Genomic DNA, 8,958 nt, shown 5'->3' on the forward strand with positions numbered 1-8,958 from the left:
TGTTGACAGCATGTAAGAATGTACATGTGAGAATGTGAAGACGCACTGCACCAACGCAACCTTGCAAAGTATGGAAAACATCCCGATAACAGGCTTCCAGGTCACGTGACCAGTAGCTACATCAGTAGCCACATTAACATTAGGACCCTTACCTATCTTGTTATTCCCCTACACTTTTGCTGCTGTGCTTTACCGGGTGCTAGTAGTTGTATGTTTTGTTGTATGTGAATCACAAGTCTGAGCTGAGTGGAGCTTGGTAGGGAGGAGGCTCCAGCATGTTGGAAAGCACAGAACTAACGGCGCCAACTCCAATGAGAGAAGAATTATAGCTCCAGCTTCCCTGAAATCAAATAAATAATCTTTCCCTTATTTATTTACTCAGACTCTCTTTCTGATTTGTAGCCTCTTAATTATTCTACTTGAGTAATTGACCGTGGTTTTCTTGTCACACTTTGCTTTCCCTCCTTGTACAAACTTCACTGCTGATATTCAGACACACACCTGTCACCTGTTTCTTTCATTTATATCGACGTCTGGATATTTCGTCATTAAATTAATTGCAACCAGCCGGTCTATAGCAATGTAAATTCATTGTTAGGGCATTTATGCAGCAGCAGGCTTTGCTATTCCTACGCATGAGCACCGACAGAGGCAAAAACATTCAGCCAGCCTATAAACACGCACACACACACACACACACACACACACACACACACACACACACACACACACACACACACACACTCACACAGGTCCCAAGTAGCAACAGTGTTGCACCTATCAGAGCCTCTTGGCCATGTGTTGAGTGCAATAATGGTAAAGGCAATGACAGGCTCAGCTCATACTCTCAGTAAGGCTCCCCAAGTGCTAGGTGTGGAAAGGTGTCTGGCAAAACGCCTGACCACAGCACTCAAAGAGCACTTTGTCTGCACACCTCACACCCACCGTACCTGCTCATGTTGGGGTAACAGCCCAATGTTGTCACACAGTTGATTTAATAAAATTGGATCCTCAAAATGAGTCTTCTAGTGTTTCAGGGGCGCAATATTCGTAATGGAAACATATACTCCGCCACCCGTACCCCCACTTTGGCTTTACAGGCACCCTTCCAGAGTAAGAATGAGCAGGGGAGACCCGGGTAAACGGATACTTCCCCACTATGAGCCCAGTAGTCTGGGTATGGCACAAGTAAACCCACATCCATTGCAGGCTCATATCTAGCAACAGTCCTTGGCATTGCTGGAGCTCACAGAGTTGTTAAATGATGATTACTTAAACAGAAAAAGTCCCAAATGAAAATAAAGGTAGCGGCAGTGGAGCTGAGGTGTGGCTGTGGTTTTGTAAGTTGATTTTGGGATTTTCGGGGAATCTGTTTAGTCTCACGTAGCTGAGACTAGTGCACAAGCTTTGAGAATGTTTACAGTAATTACATTTTATAATAAGTCCAAAGCCAAGTTTGATTTACTGAATTTATGCATATTTTTCGCCAAAAGCTTGGAATGCAGGAGGATGATCAAATTGCCAAAAGGGTTGGCAGCAGCTGAGCTTGTGAACACAGAGCAGTGTGACATTATTTCCTGGAAATAAATTTACTTTGATGACGCATTTTTAAATAAGACTTAAACACATGAAAATAAATATGAAATGGAAAATATGTTCTTCATACGCTCTGTGTGAAAAACTTTTTTAAGGTGCAAAGACAAGAAGATGCTACTTTTGTAAGAAAAAAAAATTAGCCTGACTCTGGAGCTCCGAATCAATCAGTGCACATATATGCTATCGTTTATCTGGAAATCTACAATCGCTACTGGGTGTTATTACTCAAAAGGTAATGTATTAAACAAAAACATTATTTTATTTTATTTTTTTAAACTGATGCATTAATGAAATGCTCTTTGAAGAAAATACTAATTGCATTGCTTTTGCATTAACTCATAACATGACCTGAGATGCTCTGTCAGATAATTACCAGGTAACAAGATAAACCTTAGGCTACAGTTTCACACACTAGCACAAATGCCTATCCTAATGAGGACACACACAGAGAATTGTTCTGTTTTAAGTTTTAACACATAGCTGACAGCAGGCCTGAAAACCAGACCAAAGATCCCTTGACAGCTATCACCACGGCAGTTCTGCTGTAGAAAACAAACACTGGTAAAAGTGGAGGCTAGAATGCTACAAGCCTAACATGTTTCCTTTTCTTTGTGTTATGATCCTGCCTGTGCATATGCTTGCAAAGAATCAATCTAGTGCTATCAAGAGTTGGTTTTGGCCTGGACACTGTTTGCACTTTGCGGTTATGTTTTTAATCTTTTGAGCAATAAACATAAAACTATGTCCATAGCTCCAATAGTTTTGGACACTACTTTTCTCCTCCCTGCACAAAAACCAAAATAAGTTGATTGTAACACAAGTGTGTTTGAAACCCTCTCCCCAAAAAAGCATGTTTGATGACTTAAATCATACAGCCAAACAATCAATGAGCATATACAATGGCAAGGCAACCGTTATCTGTCTTTTTCAGTTCAAAGGAGTTCCTTTAAGAGTATTGATCAGATTTTACTGCACATAATGATCACCTAATTGGTTCACCGAAACTGTGCTCAAGGTCACAGTTTCCCTTTTATGGGCATTTTTCTATTGTTTCCTAATTATAACCCTCATCCTCCTGACATAGCTACTAAATAATATTCATTTTAAACCATTTAGCAAAGTCATTAACTTAATATTCTCAATGTTAAATTAGATTTTTTTTTTCCTTGCACAGCATTGTATCCTGTTAGATGAAGATAACGTCCTGTTTGTTACTATCATGGAGAGAGTCATCCTATTCGTTGACGCCAACATTAGAAAGGCTTGAATGGAGCCTTGCTACCAATATAGTCAGAGATATGAAATGCTGATACATTCCTATATTTTCATGGTTTTCTAGCCCTGAAGCCATTTGGAGATGAGCTAGATCTGTGCCATTTTTTTTTTTCCATTTAACCTGTATTTAACCAGGTTATTACCATTGAGATCTAAGATTTCATTAACAAGGGACACCTGGCCAAGAAGGGAGCAACACTGATACACAGAAACACATCATACTCAATTAACAACATTAAAACTCACTCACATAAAACACTTGCACACAGACAAGTTAAACTGTAATGATATCACCAGATCTTTAAACATCTTTACTGTAAGAAGGGTGTGAAGCAAAGTTCAGATTGATATGACAGTCGTGTTGATTTCTCAGCTTCATTTCTCATGTGTGTGCAATATAACAATGTATGAAGTATTTATCTACTTCATACATTACAGTTATCTGTAAACTGCAATGAGCCGGATGAGCTATAGTGTCGTCTACATCCTCTGTTGTTGTTACTGCACCTAATTTAGCGCAGTTTGCATGGCATTTTTCTGTAATCACATTACAGAAAAACATAATGTGACGACAATAACATCTTGTTTTGTAACTTATTACACTGCTTACAATTCAGTCTGCTAATTCAGCAGTAATGGTCCTAAAATGTGGAATAAATTAGGACGCTGCTCAGCATATTTCTGGCCACTGTTAGGATAGGTGGCATTACACATAACAGACTCCCAGTTTCATGTTCTAATAATATAGTGATTTTATCAACAGATGATGATCCATATGTCTTTTCCACGCTATTCTTCTATATATATATATACTGTGTCTTGGAGTGATTTCCTCTCTCTTGGAACACACTTTTGCCAGCAGCCACCCAGCACTTTATATAGCCATTTGCACATTTGACAATGTAACTGCAACATGTTTTTCTTTATCATTTAATCCTTAATGTTACCAGAAATGCCCCTGGTTCCTTCAAGCACTACTGTGGCTCAGGAGGTAGAGCAGGTTGTTTAATACGGTTCGTGGGTCCATCGCCACCTTGTTTGAGAGAGATCACCTTGTCCATGAGTGCTATAAAATATTTTGGTTATGTTTAGGTTTTTTACACACAGATAAAAAGAGAAAGCACAAAGTTACATTTTTATACAAAGGCCAGTCAATGGAAATGATTGCAGGCAAACAGAAAAGCCACTAGTGGGGTAAACAGTTTTTTACAGCCACCATAAAACATCTAATGTTGTATAATGTTTAATAATGCGTGACATTATTAAAGTTTCATGTGAAAAGTGTCATTTAAATTTGAAGATCTAGAATAATACATACATTGTTACCATCTTAAATTCAGCTCTTTGAGTTTCAGGATTTTGGTTTGTTGCTATTTAATATTCAAAAACAAAGGCAAACGCTGCCACTCATAGATGGCTTCTTTAGGTAAATACACTATGCTTTCTCCCATCTTGTTAAATTGTGCAAAATATTAACACACCCATTTTTTCCCTTCTTCTGTGTATAACAACACTTATTTTTTATTTTCTAGTTTTTCTATTACCGTAATACTAAATATGATAGCAGCATAGGCATTTTAAAAAACTACAATTATTAAGCCATGCAGTCAGATTACTCTCACAGGGTGGGGGTAGCATAATGGTCACTTGGTAAACAGGTAAACACCCTGCTGAAATGTGTATTTGTTTACCCGCCAAGGTGTGTTGACACGCACATATTGCCACAGGGCTCTTAGGAAGGGGTGGGGTGTCACAGGCTTATTTATGCATCCATGTGTGTGGTACGGGGTCGTTAAAAAACACACATTATGGATGGAAAGTGGGTGTAACAGAGACACCTTTTTAAAATGAAGGAAAATGGTCCTTAACTGCTGGAAAGTTTCCTCAAAACAGTGTAATTTCTAAATCAGGTACTTTTAAAAAATGGTCTTAATTTACACATTTTCATTCCAGAAAATTAGGTTGAAGCAGTGAAGAGTCTTTGATCATGTGATTGAGATTAGAAATAACAGGGCTGGCTGTGAGTTTCACACAGCTTGTTCCATAAATGGAAAAACCTTATACACTCCAGAGCAATTTGCTATCTTTAAATGTGTTCATCTTAAACTCGGTCTCTGTTTTGTGCTTACAGCATGTTCGAATGCACATGCACGTCCATACATCACAGAGCCATCTCCAGCCACAATGATGTAGATGGATTTGTGAGGTTAAATCTTGTGGCCTTCAACGTGGAGGTTTACTTCCATAATTACACTTTGCAGGGTTATTCGTGTATTTTATGGGTCTGAACTTGTGACCCTGGATGCATCGTGGAACAATTTATGATTTCTATTTCTTTCCCCCTGTACATGATAAACATCTGCAAACCTCCCCAGAGCTGGCGACGATGACAGCTTACAGAGAAAGAGTTTTGTTTTTTTTTAAATGAGAATAGCAGAAATCTCTCTTTTCCTCTCTACCTCCCTTGTGCCTTCCTTGTCCTCTTATCCCTCTCTTCTTCTTCACTTCCATGTGTTTCTGTAGTCTTTGGAGTCTGGAGACAGAGTGGGGGGACAGATCCTGCTGCACATCTGAAGTTTATTTGGTCTCCCCCTAGGGAGCGTGGTGAATCTCTGCATTTCAAGGAAATTGCCAGCACTTTTTGGTCAGCTTGGCACACTGTCAAACACACAGTACACACACACATTTATATATATATTCTCACTCCCAGTGGCAAAGTTTCTCCAGCTTTGCAGCCCTCAGCATCCAGTCCATATTATTTTAATATACATTCCCGTTGTTTTAACATTTATGTGAACACACGATGCTTGAATTGTAATTTTGATACCTGCATTTTTTGTTTTTTGTTTTAAAGTTGCACTTTTGAAGGTCATAAGTAAACAATATATACATCGAGTAAGCTGGTGTCAAAGCAGATCTAAAAGCTGCACAAAACAAATGAAATTCAGATTGAAAAGATGAGATGGATGCTACCAAACTGCAGTAGATTGCTCATATTCTAATGTACAAATACTGTATAACCACACAATAACATACAGTACCGCTGCCAGCTTGCCACGCTGCCATTTTTCTCATTTTTCTTTGTTTAAATGAGGAACACAATTAGTTGTTTTTTTGTCAGATGGACACGTTGGATTGTTGCCAATGTTTCTACCTCACTCCTACCCTCATTTGTGCTCCAGACTTCCAGCTGGTGGAGGGTGGACACGAAGACAAAAATTATGCCATCTCCCTGCTCAAACACTGACTTCTTCCATTTCCTGCTATCCTCTCTAGATCCAGCACCCATCCCCCCTCTCCCTGCCTCTACTCCCCACCTGGCTGTCATTGAGGTTTCCATCTACGGGTGGTGGGGGCTTCAAATGCAGAGGCAGACAATCAGACGCAGGTGTCTCCTCTAGTGACCCGGATGTACTTATCCCCCGATGCCTGGTGACCCTGACAGGAAGTGATTCGCTGGCCAAGTGACCTCCCCTGGTGGCCCTTCCTGTCCCCGTGTTGCCTCTCAGGAAGGAAGGATGCGGTTTGTTGTCCTCAGGCGCCTCTCTCTCACTCTCCTGTCCTCAGCCTGACGAGAGAAACTCGATTATTGATTCCAGGCTCGTCTCTCCTCGTCCTGTCTTTTTTTTATTCTTCTTTTTCTGTCTGCTCCATTCTTCATCTCTTTCTCTCTTGTCTCAGCACCCACTTTATTTTCTTTTGACATCATCCCTTTCTTCTTTTGTTACTTTTTCCCCGTCCGTACGAGATGTGAGTAAACACTGCGGACACAGGCAAACCACACCGTCCCCGATCCCATTCAATTACACTCAGGGGGCTAACAAGTCTTTTGATTTATAGGCTCCGCTTTATTTTATTTCTGACACTGATTTATTTATTTGTTTTACTGTTATTTTATTGCCCATACATTCACATTAAATATGGCAGTCAATTCATGTGGTGGAGAACTTCCAAGGTCAGGCTTCTGGGTTTAGTCTGCTCTAAAATGAAGTGCATGCACACTGCAGATTAAAGACACCATTTGGTCATATTTAGGACGGGGACTTCCAGGCAGAGACAGAGACAGAGACCTCACTAACAACATCAAACACTGTTTTTGTTGTTCTTGGCTGTAGATTAAGAACAGGAACTTAAACCAACAAGGTGGAAAGGTCATGAAAAATCATTGCCATTGTTTGTTAATCTTGTCCGTTTTTATGTTTTATTATAGTAGAATATTTCTCTTTGTCACTTGTTAATTAACATTTTGTAATTTCTGTCTTCAGCTGTAATAGTTTTATTGTTTTTGGCAATGTGCCTTCAGTATGTTTATGGTTTTAATTATTAAATGCATTAACATCAAAAAATAATAAAGTTAAACCTTTTGTGAGCTTGTCCTAATTGTGTCCTAATTGTGTCTTTTTGTAGTTTTAATATTAAGGGGGGGAAAAAGTAGAAACAGAAAAAGCTAACAGCAGAATATGATTTGTATCAGTTCAGGCAGCTTCAGCTGTAACTTATCATTTATTAGTTAATGCTTCTTTACTTTCTTTAAATACAAATTAAAATATAATTGTCACTCCTGTCATAACAAATACTATAACAACTAACAATTGTCACATAATGAGAATAAATTTGTGTTTCTAAAACATTTGGATCTAATTTTAAAAAAAATGACTGCAAAACCCAGCAAAACTGAATTATGTCTAGTCCATTCTCGTTTTCTTTGTGTTGTTAACGGAGACAATAAATGGATTTAGCTGTTAATGGGGTGCTCGATTCTTTGTTTTCTAAATGGCAACATAACGTGTTCCAAAAGAGACGGGAGAATAACAGGACAGCAGGGAGAGAGTGTGAAGTGAGATGCTGTAGTCCCACAGGTGTTTTTCTCTCCTCTGTAATGTCAGTCTGCAACTTTATTGCCACCTAGTGGGAGTGGATGTTTACTGTTTTTAGACCATGGCGGTTTTAATTCATTTATAGCTGTTAAACGTAGATGGTCTGTTTAAAGTTGAGGTAAAGCAGTGAAATAATTAAGCCCAGAATAAGTGTTCAGATCAGCAGTTTCTTACCATCATTGCCTATGTCAGCAAACTGCTGGTCTGTGACAGTGAATTTTTCCAGCTGAGCTCCTCTGTCAAGTCCTCCAGTAAATCTCCAACCCGTGAGTTCACATCTGGAGTCTGAGTGGGGAGATACACATCAGCGGGCCTTCGGGCGATGAGCTGGGGCTGAGGAGCACATCTCCACAGTTGCAGAGGATCAAGAACACTCAAAATGAATAAATGTCAAAAGGCAGTACTTTTGTAAGAGCGGGGAGGGGAATACACAAAGGAGGGTAAGGGTACAAGGACAGAAAATCCTGTAAAAGCAAGGGAGGATTTATTTGGCTACATTTGTCTAATTGGTTTTACGTTTGTGTCCACTGGCAACTAATGAAGTGTGTAACTGCTGAGTTTTATGTAATTTCTGCATTTTTCCGAGAGACGCAGAATGCAGAACTCAATTGAAAAAAGGAGAGTTAAATCAGCTAATTTAAAACCACACGTAGCACATCCTTCCACTCCTTACTGTATTTAACAGATGTTAGGCAAACTGAATTTGAACCTGTTTCATCCATTTAAAGCTATTTTAGGTTTTCACACTCTAAACGTCAAGCTTACATTTGAAGATTTTTAAAAAATGCTTTCATCTACTTCTTCCATCTTCATACCTATCTTCCATCTCTTTTAACCCTATCAAGTTATAAATGGTCATCCCTCTGACCTTCACCATTCTGTTTTGTACATCTTTCTTCAGCCATAGCTAAGGAGGTATGCAACAACAAAGCTCTGCTGTGGTCAGACGGCATCTGTCCTTTTAATAATCCTGGTTTTATAACTACACATCAAAGCGTTAAAGGCTAACATAATTGAGTTAACGAGTGTGTTTGGTATGTAAACCGATCCATTTTCCCTGTTAGGACTGTGGTCACAGTGTGTTGACCACAGATAGAGACAAACAGAGAGAGAGAGAAGGAGTGAGAAGGCCCTAAAGCCTTGCAACAACTGTAGATTCATGCTGTGGGTCTGGCAAGCTCCACAGCACTCTGGGCCAGCACCAAGCTAA

At 39.4% G+C, this 8,958-nt stretch overlaps 1 long non-coding RNA gene across 1 annotated transcript; it reads left to right on the top strand.

Annotated features, from left to right (window-relative positions):
* Positions 1 to 3,641: 3,641 nt before the first annotated feature.
* On the top strand, positions 3,642 to 7,251 carry LOC145428543 (uncharacterized). Its single transcript, XR_013908835.1, has 2 exons — positions 3,642 to 5,515; positions 6,148 to 7,251. It is a non-coding gene; the product is annotated as an uncharacterized LOC145428543 (long non-coding RNA).
* The last annotated feature ends 1,707 nt before the right edge of the window (positions 7,252 to 8,958 follow it).

This window comes from Astatotilapia calliptera, chromosome 4, assembly GCF_964374335.1.
Source record: "Astatotilapia calliptera chromosome 4, fAstCal68.1, whole genome shotgun sequence".
In the NCBI taxonomy this organism is placed as follows: Eukaryota; Metazoa; Chordata; class Actinopteri; order Cichliformes; family Cichlidae; genus Astatotilapia; species Astatotilapia calliptera.